Source organism: Ptychodera flava, chromosome 13, assembly GCF_041260155.1.
Source record: "Ptychodera flava strain L36383 chromosome 13, AS_Pfla_20210202, whole genome shotgun sequence".
Taxonomy (NCBI): Eukaryota; Metazoa; Hemichordata; class Enteropneusta; family Ptychoderidae; genus Ptychodera; species Ptychodera flava.
The window spans coordinates 22308014-22321294 of NC_091940.1; the positions used below are offsets into that span (position 1 = coordinate 22308014).

At 36.5% G+C, this 13281-nt stretch overlaps 1 protein-coding gene and 1 long non-coding RNA gene across 3 annotated transcripts in view; both read right to left on the reverse strand.

The window, feature by feature from the left end:
• Positions 1-13281, reverse strand: part of LOC139147836 (aquaporin-4-like) — a 52459-nt gene that overhangs the window by 28825 nt on the left and 10353 nt on the right. The gene's annotated exons all lie outside the window — the stretch shown is intronic.
• Positions 454-1316, reverse strand: LOC139147833 (uncharacterized). Its single transcript, XR_011555809.1, has 2 exons — positions 952-1316; positions 454-852 (listed from the first exon to the last, which is right to left on the reverse strand). It is a non-coding gene; the product is annotated as an uncharacterized lncRNA (long non-coding RNA).

Consider the following 13281-nt stretch of genomic DNA (forward strand, 5'->3'; position numbering starts at 1 on the left):
AAGTCTCCTCAATGTAGACTATAAGATTCTTGCAAAAGTAATTGCTAATAGGGTGCGGAAGGTAATTGGCAAAATATGTAGCCCACATCAATGTGGATACATCCCCGGCGGGAGATAGGTGATAATATTGTCTTTACTAGAGATATTATTGAATACGCTAATTTTACTGATAAACCTCTTATTGTCATAAGTCTTGACCAAACAAAAGCTTTTGACAGGTTAAACAGAGACTTCCTTTTTCAAGTCCTTGACAAATTCAACTTTGGCACTGACTTTATCAAGTGGATAAAAATTCTTTATAATAATACTACATGCAAAATTAAGTGTAATGGCTTTCTTTCTCGCAGTATTCAACTTCAGAAGGGTGTGAGACAAGGGTGCCCCTTATCACCGTTACTGTATATCATGGCAGCAGAAGTGCTAGCCGAAAATATTCGTAAAGATGACAGCATATCAGGATTCATACTACCAGACAAACAAGAGGAAAAAATTAAGAGTTTTGCAGATGATACGACTCTTTACTTGAGAAATTTGAAAAGCATTACTCAGTCATTGAAAATGTTCAACAAATATGAAAAAGCAACAGGTGCAAAGCTGAACAAAAAGAAATCCAAAGGTTTATGGGCTGGGAGTTTTAAAAACCGCACTGATTCAGTGGAAGGGATCGATTTTTCAAACAAGGTTTTACAGATCTTGGGAGTTGGGTTTGGAAACAGTAACACATCTAGAGAAAACTGGAAAACAGTGATGGAAAAATTTACGAATTGCCTTAAGATCTGGAATACTAGAAATCTGTCGTTTAAAGGCAGAGCAATAGTAGCTAATATGCTGGCTGCATCAAAATTATGGTACCTGGCATCATTTGATCACGTACCTAAGGAAATTAGGAATCTGTCGTTTAAAGGCAGAGCAATAGTAGCTCATATGCTGGCTGCATCAAAATTATGGTACCTGGCATCATTTGATCACGTACCTAAGGAAATTATTAATGAAGCAAATAGTAAATTATGGAAATTTATTTGGAGAGGTAAACGAGAAGTTATAAAAAGGGGTATTTTCATTCAAAGATATGATGACTGTGGCAAAAAAGTTGTCGGCATTGAAGAAAAAATTAATGCACTCCAATTAAAGTGGCTTATGAAACTATTTGAGAAAAATCCAGATAAGGGGACCCCTAAATGGGCCAGCTTATCAAAATATTTCATAGCGAGTTATGACAATAAACTTAATAGTGATTATCACTACCTCCATCTCAATTTCAAAGTCAACAACAAACGAACCCCAATGGTGTATGGGGATATGTTAAATACCTGGAAGTCACTTAGACCACAGAGTAATATCATAGACAGAGTGGCAACACTTGCATGCCTTTTGTTCCATGGTCGTCTCGGTAGACTATTGAATTTTCATATTAAAATGAGCTTAAAAGGTGTTAAACTTTTTGGAGGCTTTTGGTTTGTGGTTGATAATTACACGAGATTATGCGAAACATACGACGAGATGGCATCGTACTGCCAGTCGCGTAGCAACCATAGTTACTTTGTGAGCTCTCAGGCCAGAAACACTGCCTCACGCCAATCAAAACATAACACGCCAGCAGTTTCATAAACATGTCCTTTCTTGGCGCACGTGTAAAAGACGGTATGACTGACCGTAAACCATTGAGTAAAACCAGACAGTATCGATAAAAGACTTTCAAATTTGGTTCAAACACACTCATTATATATTCATAAAAATATGAGAGGAATTTTTAAAACGGTAAAACCCACTTTCCTGAAGCTCAAAACACTCCCGTTTTCGCCAGCACATCAATTCCGATCAGCACCACACGACAACAACAACACAAGCTTTGTCGAACATACTTTCGCTTAACAATTGGTGAAAATCCGAAAATTACCGAAGGGTGCATGGTCGGCACTCTTCGGAAAAGAGAGCTAAGAGCTTCGTGAGGCGAGGCAAACATGGATTGCTTACGTAACCGCTTCACGCCTTAAACAATAGCTGTTGCCACTCTGTCTATGATATTACTCTGTGCTTAGACTTACAAGAGTAATCTGCCAACATCAAAACAGAATCTTCTTAGAGAAGTTCTGTGGTATAACGACAATATTAAGAATGAAGGAAGTGTCCTTTTTTATGACAAATGGTCAAAGAGTGGAATTTTAAGGCATAGGGACATCTGGAATGATGACAGAAATGACTGGCTTCAACAATGGGAAATAATTGCAAAAATTAGAGGAGGTACAAATAGACATGTGCAAGAGGAAATCAAAACAGAGTATGAAACACTCCTCAATGCTATTCCAGATTCCTGGAAACAAATCATCTCTTCAAACATCCAAAATGAAGAAAACTATGATATTTTAGACTTAGAGAATTATGGTCTGACAAAAGTGAGGTCAAAACCAAGTCACTTTATTGGAAATTAGTTGATAAAAAATGGCATACAGTCAGAGGTCAGATTGGTCAAAAATGGGCTGAGAATCTAAGTCTTACTGACAGTTACAAAGCTACTCTATTCAGCCGTCTTAATTCAACAGAAATTGTCAGCAATTCAGTAAATGATTTAAATTGGAAGATTTTCCATCGAGGCCTAGTCACAGGAAGCTTGGCCAAAACTTTCAATTTAAGTGATGGGAAATGCCATATTTGTGGCCAAGAAGAAACACTGGAACACATCTTATTTGAGTGTAAATATGTTAAAGAAATCTGGCAGAAATGTATTTCTTTCTTTGTCAGAAACCACAACTTTGATAATAATATCAATATCAAAAGATTAGCAATTGCAGGAATCGAAAATGATAATAATGCAACATCTGACATTATTTACTGTATTACTTCCTTTGTAAAATATGCAGTTTGGAATATTCGAAATTCGGTTACTCTTGATGGGATTAAAGTTTCCCTTCAATCCTATGTCATGCAATTGAAATGTCATCTCTCCTCATGGATGAATACATTGTATTTCATTTAGAAGATGATGAACAAAACTGAGGATTTTATCACAAAGTTTTCAAGCCTTGAAAGACTGGAAGGAGAAGAATGCATCCTGAATGCATTCATATGATGACCTTTGTAATCAAACAGCTAATTATTTGTTTTTTCACACAAGACGCATTGTAATTTTAACGCATTCACAGTTTATGTAGATTTGTTTTATTTGTGACTATGTTGAAATAAATTTATCTTTTTCAAAAAAAAAAAAAGTGATACAGGTGTGTGACCGGACAGTGAGTGACGCTCGTCATCAGTGAAGACACAGTCGCAATGTTTTTTTTTTCAAGCTAGTAAGGGCCACCGATCGATAGCATACCATGAGCTGTCAAAGCAACGCACTGCCTGCCTAAATTTAGGCGCAAAACTCGATGTCGCAGGCAGTCGACAGTACTACCGAGTACACTCATAAGACAAAACACCATTGGGTATATTTCTAAATCACGTTGTCCTCGTTGCAGCACGTCAAACGAAAGTTTTCTATTCACGGTTGATTCAACTGTGAATCATCTCCTAAAATCCAATTGATCGAAATTTCATTGTACGACAGTGTTTCCTCTGTTTATTCACTGAAGGGGCAATTTCTGCCCCATTTAAAATTAGGGGGCAGACGACATTTTAGAGGGCAGAAACAACATCAAATTTACAGGTCACTATACACTATGCACTTGGGTCACCATCATATGAGCGTATTTGCTTGCTGTGTTTTATGCGCGATTTTATCGCTGTCAGTAACTTTAAAAGGGCAGAAAATGGCTCGAAATGCGCAATTTGCGCAATTGCGCAGTAGAGAGAAAACCCTGGTACGATGATCAATAACTTTTGTAAAACAACAGGAAACCATACCAAGACAATAAACAGCAACGTAGCGAAAGGTTTTAAGTACAATGTTGACGAAAACTTACACGGGGAAAATATGATACTATAGGTTATCGAACGATTAAAATTTATGGCTATCGACATGTCTGCATTGTCAATTTCTTTCTCAAGGGGCTGTGAAGTTTATGAGTTGAGACAGATGTTTTGTTTATAATTAACACGATTGGAACTAATTTGGTATAATTGGATTTTCATATTTTTCAAATTTCTCAAAAGTGTTAGGTGCCAAATAGCTGAATGTTGCAATATTGCAAAGTACTCATTAAAACAAGTGTGTAACTTAAAAAGAAAAGAAGATGAGGTTACATTTGCAGATTAAATCGACACTACTTTATCATCCAATTATCCCAAATTAGTTCAAACCGTGTTAGATTCTGGCGTTTATGAGTCAGTCACTTATGTTTCTGGTTCTTTTGTATGTGATAATCAGTCTATGCGGGTAAATATTCCATCCAGTATCAGACAGTTCCATTGCTTTGCATGTAGAAATGCGAGAAAACATACCTGTAATATTGGTTTTTTCCCCTCATGAAACTTTCAGAGAAACATGGAATTAGAAGGGCATGACATATTTCTATATATACAATCATTTCAAAACGTAAGACGGGAACATTTGTAACTTTTTCTCATCATGTATCTAATCTACTCACTGTACAATGTAAAATATTCGATTACAAAGAAAAGATAGTTAACGTTACTTTGCAAGTAACTCACTGTTATGCTTTCTCGAGTTCTCACCAGTTTTGATGAAGCGGCTCTTTGATATTGTGAAAACCTGACTGTCGTTCATGGTTTTGTTCGTTTGCTTTTGTTTAAAGAGATACAGCCGTCGGAACTGCGCTCACAGGTCGCCAGGGACCCCTACGACCGATGTAAACACTGTACCTAAGGTACGATGGTGATTGATGAAAGTTAAAACATGTTTGTCATAATGTACATTGTAAAATTTAATGTTGCAGCTATGTTGACATTGTGAATCTATATATAGTGCGTGAAATACATTGTTTGTAAACAAGAAAGTTGCACATGCGCAGTTCCGACGACCGCTTCCCTTTAGGTTGTATTTCTCTAATGCTTATTTATCTGTCTCTCCAGCGACCTGGATTATTTCCTGGATTTTTTTTTCTCTCTTCTGTCTTGAAGCATTCCAGTAAATCACATGACTTTCTGTGTTATGTAGCTGTAGCCATGGCATGTTAGAATGTATTGCAATGTTTCACCCTTGATGAGAGCATAGAACGTTGCTGCAGAGTGGTATGGATTTCAATGTAAGCATGGGAGTGTAAGCATGGGAGTGTATCTCTTGTTAACTCAGCCCTGAACATTTTCAAACGCAAATTTCATTTAAACTAAAACGAGGTCATCACTGGGAGCTGACACATCAAATTTAACTGCTAATTGGAATATTTGACGTAAATTAAACAAAAAGTGAGACAAATTGAAGACTCTAGAAAAAAATGTGATATGCAAATTTTATGCAAATCTAACATAACCTAGCGAGTGTATCAATAAGAAGCTATATATTACCTTAACTTGCAAAGCTGTACGACAAGTAGCATAGAGAAAACGATGTCTTGCCGAAAATGAGGAAACTCCACAAATTTGCATGTGCAAACTTCATTTCATCATCATTGAAGAAGACTTATGATGAAGTCGTCCCAGGCCTGGAAACTTATAAATTAAATATGATTGCTTTGGGCCCAACAGTTTTAGAGAAGAAAATTTTGAAAGAAAGCAAGCAAAATATACAAAAATCTAATTAAACAACACGATTGGAGCTAATTTGGGATAATTGGATGGTGAAGTAATGTCGATTTAAACTGCAAATGTAAACTCATCTTTTCATGGCATTCGGCAGTTTCACCTAGTCTATCTGTAGGCCTACAGATAGAGGTGAAACTGCCGAATGCTATTTTTGTAATTAGGGACATTTGACAGTAATCAAGCTTGGAGACATTTCCTGGTGGTCATTGTTAAGTTCTTTATTGGTTTTCATATTCGTAGATATCTGTTCGGTAGATTTCATTTTCGAATGCTGCGTACGCTTAGGGGCGACGTCAAAAGATCGATGTTTGAAAAAAAACTTAATTGCTTAAGTTTGGAGGTGGGGGGTTTTTGGTCAAATTAATTTCTGTGCAGTCAAAAACGATTTAACGTTTTTTTGGCAAATTTTACGATTTCAAGATTGTTTTTGTACGCTAAAACCGATCCAGTCACCTGTATTTTTGTTACTTTAGGCGCCGTAAAATAAATTCTTTGTTTGCCGTCCGCGTGCAGGTAGGTTTTTGGACGAAATCTGAAAAACAAACACAGATCGTATGATCGAAAATACGGCGGGATGTAGACTTGGTTCAAGTCGGTGAATTTTAAAAAAATAAAATCATTTATAATAGTTTCTCTTGTGTCTCTCCTATTTCGTACAAACCTATCCGGAATTTGGCAGCTCACGCCAGGTTTTCCCAGCGATTGAATGCGTCACGTTTGAGTCTGCGCAGTAGTGAGTTAGTTTCTTTCCCCGGGTGAAACTCCGCTGTATAGCGTTCACTCCACTCATCGCCTTCACCACAGTCCCTCCACCAAGGTGGAGGGACTGTGCCTTCACCCTACTCATCGCGTCCACTCACGCGCGCGTTTCACATGAGAGCAAAATACAAATCATTGCGTTCACTCCACTCAAACATTCACAAATCACAGACTTGAACCAAGTCTAGGCGGGATGTGCCCTTCCTTTGTTCGCAATGTCGCAGTAATTTACTTAAATGTCGCAAAAACGCAAATGTCGTAAGATCGTTTCAATACAAATCAGATTACCTATCGTAAAGGGTACATCAACCGCTGTGCGTAATGGATTGGACACCATATAAAGTGTACATGTGCACTTCCTGTTGTAGTGGACTGCAGAGTACCGTACGTGAAGATCGATCGACCGTTTCACAAGTTGATTTCTCCCTCAAAGTTTTCAAATCGGCGGAAGTGGGTGGAATTGTTTTGGTCTCCATACAAGACGGGTCGAAAACAATTCTTGACTGGTTTAGCTTCGAATGAGGAACGGAACTGAATTTCCATCAGCTTTTCCGCGATCCGCGATTGATCACGACATTTTGGGTCTTCACCAGGGCAAGCAAGTACTGCCGGTGAAATGTTCGTTGTTGAATGCTCCAAACAGTTCGTACGCCGTTGAAGTTGCTCTTACTTTGGACATTTCTGCTAAAAACGATTTGGTTATTTTCATAAGTCCGGATTAGAATTCAGTTTTCAAACATAGCAATGGCCATTCGGCATTGCTGTCTTGACAAGCAGAATATTTAGCATTTTAGTATGCAATAGCGCTGATCACTTAACGTCATTTTTCTGTCATTAATATTTTACCAAGATGTTTAGCATTTGTTTTCTGGGTGACAACTTCATACTTTGTTATACTCAGTAGCTTTTGCAGTGTAATATTTGGAATTTTAAGGTTTTGTAAGAATACCTTTTTGTTCTAAGCTTACCCCAACATGTTAAAATTCATAGACTAGTGTACAGTTGTCAAAACAACTGTTACTACTCGTTTTTTCTCGTATTATCTCATTACCTCACCTTGGCTTGCTGCGAATCCGTAGCCTCTGCCACTCGGGTAGCTTGGTCAGGGTATGAGTCCGCAATGTTTTTCTCTCTTGTCCTCAGTATTCCCTTTATGGGATTTTAAACGTTTTGTTTAAGGCTTGGCTTTGATCATATGATAGATATGAATAAAGACAAAAATATTCGTCCAATCGTAAACATCAATGCAGGTCTCGATCTTAAATTTATATGTCATAATTAATATACAAATCTCACTTAGACACGTTGCTAAATTGAACCCATTACGTGAAATTCGTATGTTCCTTCATTAAGTATTGATTCAAATAAATTTTTTTCTTCAAAACTTCGTAAACGTCCTCGTAATACGTAATTTGCATCTTTTTACATTTGTCGCAAATATACATTGTATTCATAATTGAGATTTAGTTATTTTAATTAATGGTTTTACTCTTGCCTATGACCACCTAGTCTTAATATTTAGATCTTCGTAACACAACCAGTTGATTACTATCGCACTGTACATGTTGTACATTATGTACTGGAATAGTGTTTATTGCAATTATTGTTTATTATGGAATTTTTGTTCAGACTGAAAGTCATCTAACTCTAAGTATGCTTGTTGTACTTGAACAAGTATAACCTTTGTTTCCACGCATTGTTTTCAGCGTGCTTAATGAACAGCATAAGAAACACTGCATCGTAAATGTAACAGATGATTTTTCATACTTGTGACCCATAAACCGATGGGAAAGTTAAAGTTTATGCGATTGATCTATGTTGTGTTTTTTTTCTGTGTTTGTTTTTTTTTTTTTCTGGCTGGCTGGTAGGTTTTTCAAAAATCCAAGGACGGCAAACAAAGAATTTTCTTTACACGGCCTTATAATGGTTTTCAATTTTTATCTAATTCAATGGTACATTGGTACGTCGTTTGAAAGAATTAGTACAGGGTATGAGTCCGCAATGTTTTTCAATTTTAGGTCAGTTAAGTTAGAAGGGGGGGCGTGGGGGGGGGGGGGTCTGAGGCCAAACTTAAGCAATTAAGTTAGATTTATTATATTGAACTTTTGATGTTGCCCCTTACGGTACACTGCACTACAGTACACTCGATGATTGGCAGACCCTGATAGAAAGGGTGAACGTTCGCGTCTGACGTAAACACAAAATTGGTCGCGCTTCGCTCTATGGGCAATCACATACACGATCCCTACGACAGGAGACACTACAAAAGTTTTTGTGATCAGTTGATTGATTTCCATTTTCTCCGGTCGGGAGCCGCCATATTGATTTAAGTAAGCGTGCGCAAAGGACTGTGGGATTGGCCGAAAACAATTCAGCAAACACATATAATTAATTCGCTCAAACACATAATTAATTCGAGCGAACACACATAATTACTTCGACCGAACACAAAATTAATTCAAGACACTAGTAGAAATTAATTCTAGCACACATTAAATCAATTGCAGCACGTGAAAACATTTTGAACCCAAAATTAATTGAAGGAATTAATATATTAATTCTAGACTACATAAAATTAATTACAGCAAAGATAAGCAGAAATAATTAATTGGAACACATAAAATTAATTCGGCATGACTACACAAAATTAATTAAAGCATATAAAAATTAATTAAAAGAAACGTACAATTAATTTGAGATGCTAGTAAATTAATTCCAGTCTACATAAAATTAATTCTAACATACTAAAATTAATAAAACATAATTTTGACCAGAACAGGCCCCCATATACTTTTACCTCTCTTATGAACTATGTTTTTGTGTTGGCGCTAGGTGACCTTTTCTACTGAGGGGTTAGATACTAGCTTCATTGTTTGCATATCCACTGTGTCTGATTTTACTGACGTCACATTGCTTTGATCTTTGAATGTTTCATTTTCTGTAAAGAATCTTGTGCATCTTTGTTAGTCGGTTGATTTTTTTGGTCATGATTTGTTTTTTTAATCAAATGGTAAAATCAGTCCAAATAACTGAAGCTGCTTTAGGACTGACAGAAACTCAAATATGCTGGCCTTAGTCTTCGGGCAAAAAAGAAAAACAGTAGGTATGGTAAACCTCAGGGCCAGTTGGTTTCTTTCCGGGTCAGTGGTTTTTGAAAGGTAGCTTTTGCTTGAGTTTTCTACACCGGTCACAGCCCCAGAAAAGTGGTGTAACGACAAATATTGCGACATCAATAAGTAAACAACGTGATTCAGTAGTAACCTCTTCAAGGTTTTCGCATACGGGCTTCATCTAACAGCTACACACAGCCACGACGGCATAAGATTCGAACCCGAACGATGGCATTTCTATGCCACATTCTCCCTCCGTTAACTTTTTGCAATTCCTGCCGTTTAGCGCCTACGACATCACACATGCCACTAAGCAAAAACATAAAACATCTAATTATTAGTAGTAGCCCAGTCAAAATAGGGTTCGATCCACCGAAAATCGCAACAGGTTTCTTATTTTTCTTCAGAATGCGTTTTAGAGACGTATCGAGACAAACATGCTTTTAGTGTTTTCATTTTTTTTTTTTTGTATTGTTTGGTGATGCGGGCGTTAGCTGTTTACTGTCTTGTTTTTTTTTTTTTTACATTTGAGCAAGTACTCGAAATAAAGATTATATTATTATTATTTATATATAAACATATGAAATGTTTACGGGGATTCACCAAGGGGAAATATGTCCAATTTGCATAAATCCGATAAAGCTACCAGCAAGTTGACAAATTTAACATTTTCAGCTAGATTAAAAATGCACCATTATTTCTTTTGCACGGGAAACCATTTTTGAAATACACATTCCAACTTTTCCCCACACAGAAACTGGGCAGTTTGGATTATTCATACCTATCTTAATCGTACTGTTCGTAATGTTTATGTCGTAAACCCATCTATCGCACACTTTAAACACCTTTCCTGGGTTCTTGAACCCGGTTGGTCAAAATTGGCTGTTCTGGCCTTTTTGATCACCCCTCTTAAAATGCTTGGATAGTTGACTTGGAAAACAATCAACATTAAAAGTTTCATTAGCAATTAAGCCAAACAACGGAGACATCATGAGACACGAACAATCGCAACAACACCAATTCAAAGAAAAGTCAAATTGGACTCCACGAACAGCAAAATACAAAAACCTGAAAGCTATCTGAAGCTGCTAAACTCGCACTTCTAGAGATAACCTTTCAAACAAGGAAACAAAACATGTCGCGTGCCCAAAGAATCGCGATAAACCAGCTTGCAAACAGTAGACCAATTACCATAAAAACCCTTCGACAAGGGTCGGGTTTTGTCTTTGTCAACACAAAAGATTACGTACACGAATGCGAAAGGCAATTACGCAACACAAAGTATTATCACAGAGAAACATATAGACAGAGTGGCAACACTTGCATGCCTTTTGTTCCATGGTCGTCTCGGTATACTATTGGCTTTTCATATTAAAATGAGCTTCAAAGGTGTTAAACTTTTTGGAGGCTTTGTATGTGGTTGATAATTACAAGAGATTATGCGAAAAATACGACCGTTGCCACTCTATCTATCTTTCTCTATGGTATTATACACAACTAGCCAGTGACGACACAGAACAAACAGTAAACAAAGTACACGAACTATTAAACAAAATGTACGAGAACAAACACATCGATCATGATATTTGTAAGTATCTCGACCCAGAAAACATAAAATCCTTACCCCGCAGTGGTACTTATTGCCTAAAAATACAAAAACCTCGGCAAAATTCTAAAAGACACACTATTCAAAACAAAATTTACTGAAGTAAAGAAACATAGAACAAACAAACTGAACCACCAAACGGACTCACAACGAGACCCAAACATTAATATACTTGCCTCTCTACTCGAAGAGCAAGACCACTAAAATGCATTAAAATAATCTTTCACAAACACAAACTAAGGAAAGAATCTACACTGCGACTGATGAGAAACCACACTCGGGTTTCGAAACGCAAGCGTCAAAGGGCCACTCTATCAACTCTGTAACACAATAGGTCTGGCTGCGTCTCGCCATAAGCTTTCCCCACACAAACAAAACATTACCGTACACACTGATCCAAACTTCCCTACAAATATCCGAGGCGAAACAAACATTTTTTTAACACAAACAATCGGATAAGAATGTAGGAACACATTTTTGAAACGAATCAAACACAAACTCGACACAAAAACATTTTGGATAGTTAGGTGGGAGTCTCTTTCACACTTTTTACATTCATTGCTCTTGTGTGGGGGGGTTGTCAACCTGATGTAATCGCAAATCCTCAGATTTCCATCTGATTTAAGTATGTACGTACACAAGAAAAGTAAACTCATGAATTTTAATAGACGGGGTGGCTGAGACCAATTTCAATCAAGATTGGTCACAGCCACCTCGTCTAAGTCTGTGTGGGGAAAAGTTGTCATGAATCATTTGCATAAATTCAATATGTCTGCCAATATTGTTAATCCATAACATTTTCAATCGTATATCACATATTATTATATAGACTATTTCGATGATAAAAGTACACAATTATCGTTTTAACACGAAGAAAACATGTATTGGTTCAATGCTAACATAGGCAATTTGAAGATTTGCATTAATCCAATATTACTGCCAACATTGCAACATAATTTTTTTTAACATACATCAAATCTTAAACAATTCCGACAAAGTAACATTTTAAAAACATATATCGCATTAAGCAAGCTGTTTCAGTATCAATTATTTCTTGCTATTTTCACATTGACACTTTGATAATTGATAAACATCCAATATGGCTGCGAGCAATCTTAGAAAAATTGTTTTCCGCCATATATCCAGTATTTAATAACCTATCTTAGAAAATTTAATGGTCCAATTACTTCTTGTACATGGGGGAACCTACTTGGAGATGTATTACTAGTTATTATTATATATACGTAATAAAGGGAAAGAACCTCCACACATCTTTCATATCTTGGTTATTTGCGTTTTATGTATGAAAATTTTAATTGTATATCATGTTTGGCTGTATTGTGTTCAGAACTGAGTAGCCATCATGAGACCTAGCAGTGATATAAGTGTCTACAAAGTCTTTACACCACCGTGGAAAGTTGTTTTTTTTTAATATTTAGCCCAGACTGACAATCATTGTCAGTTGTCATGTAGAGAATGCGGTAAATTTTCGATCGAAAATCACCAAATTATTAGACTTGCATGACTTTCTTACAATTGTTATAGTAAAGGGGTGTCAATATATACTGACTGTAATACTTTTTATAAGACATGTATGCAAGTCTTTTCATTCAGCTTTAAAGTACGTTATAAAATGCAGTATATTTACGGAGTATTTTTACACATTCAGGTTCCACACAAATATAGTGAAACAAACTTTCATGTTTAAAAGGATCGTCATTATAAACAAGTTTATGGCATATTTTTTACTTTTTTTAATAAATGTCGAAGGACTGAACATCTTCTTTGTGATAGATTCCTAATGTTAAAATTGTACCAGATTCTTATTAATGTAACAAGCTATTAAGCAATGGGCATAAACTTGGCAGCATTATTTGATCTATGCAAATCATCAAAGTGCCTTTGTAAAACATTAAACTTTAAAATCACTGGTTTTAACTGTGATGTCTTCGCTAGGTGACTAGGTGCCGTACGTAGTGAGTTCAAATCCGATTGATAATCTACTGTACATGCTTCAAGTTGTGTAACACATGATATAGCCTATGACCAAAAATCTCGTTTGTAGGAATGTTAGCCGCCATATTGGATTTTTGCAAATTATCAAAATGCCTATGCCAAATATTGTGCCTCCAAATTTGTTTGTCCATGCCCAAGCAACATTTAAAATCA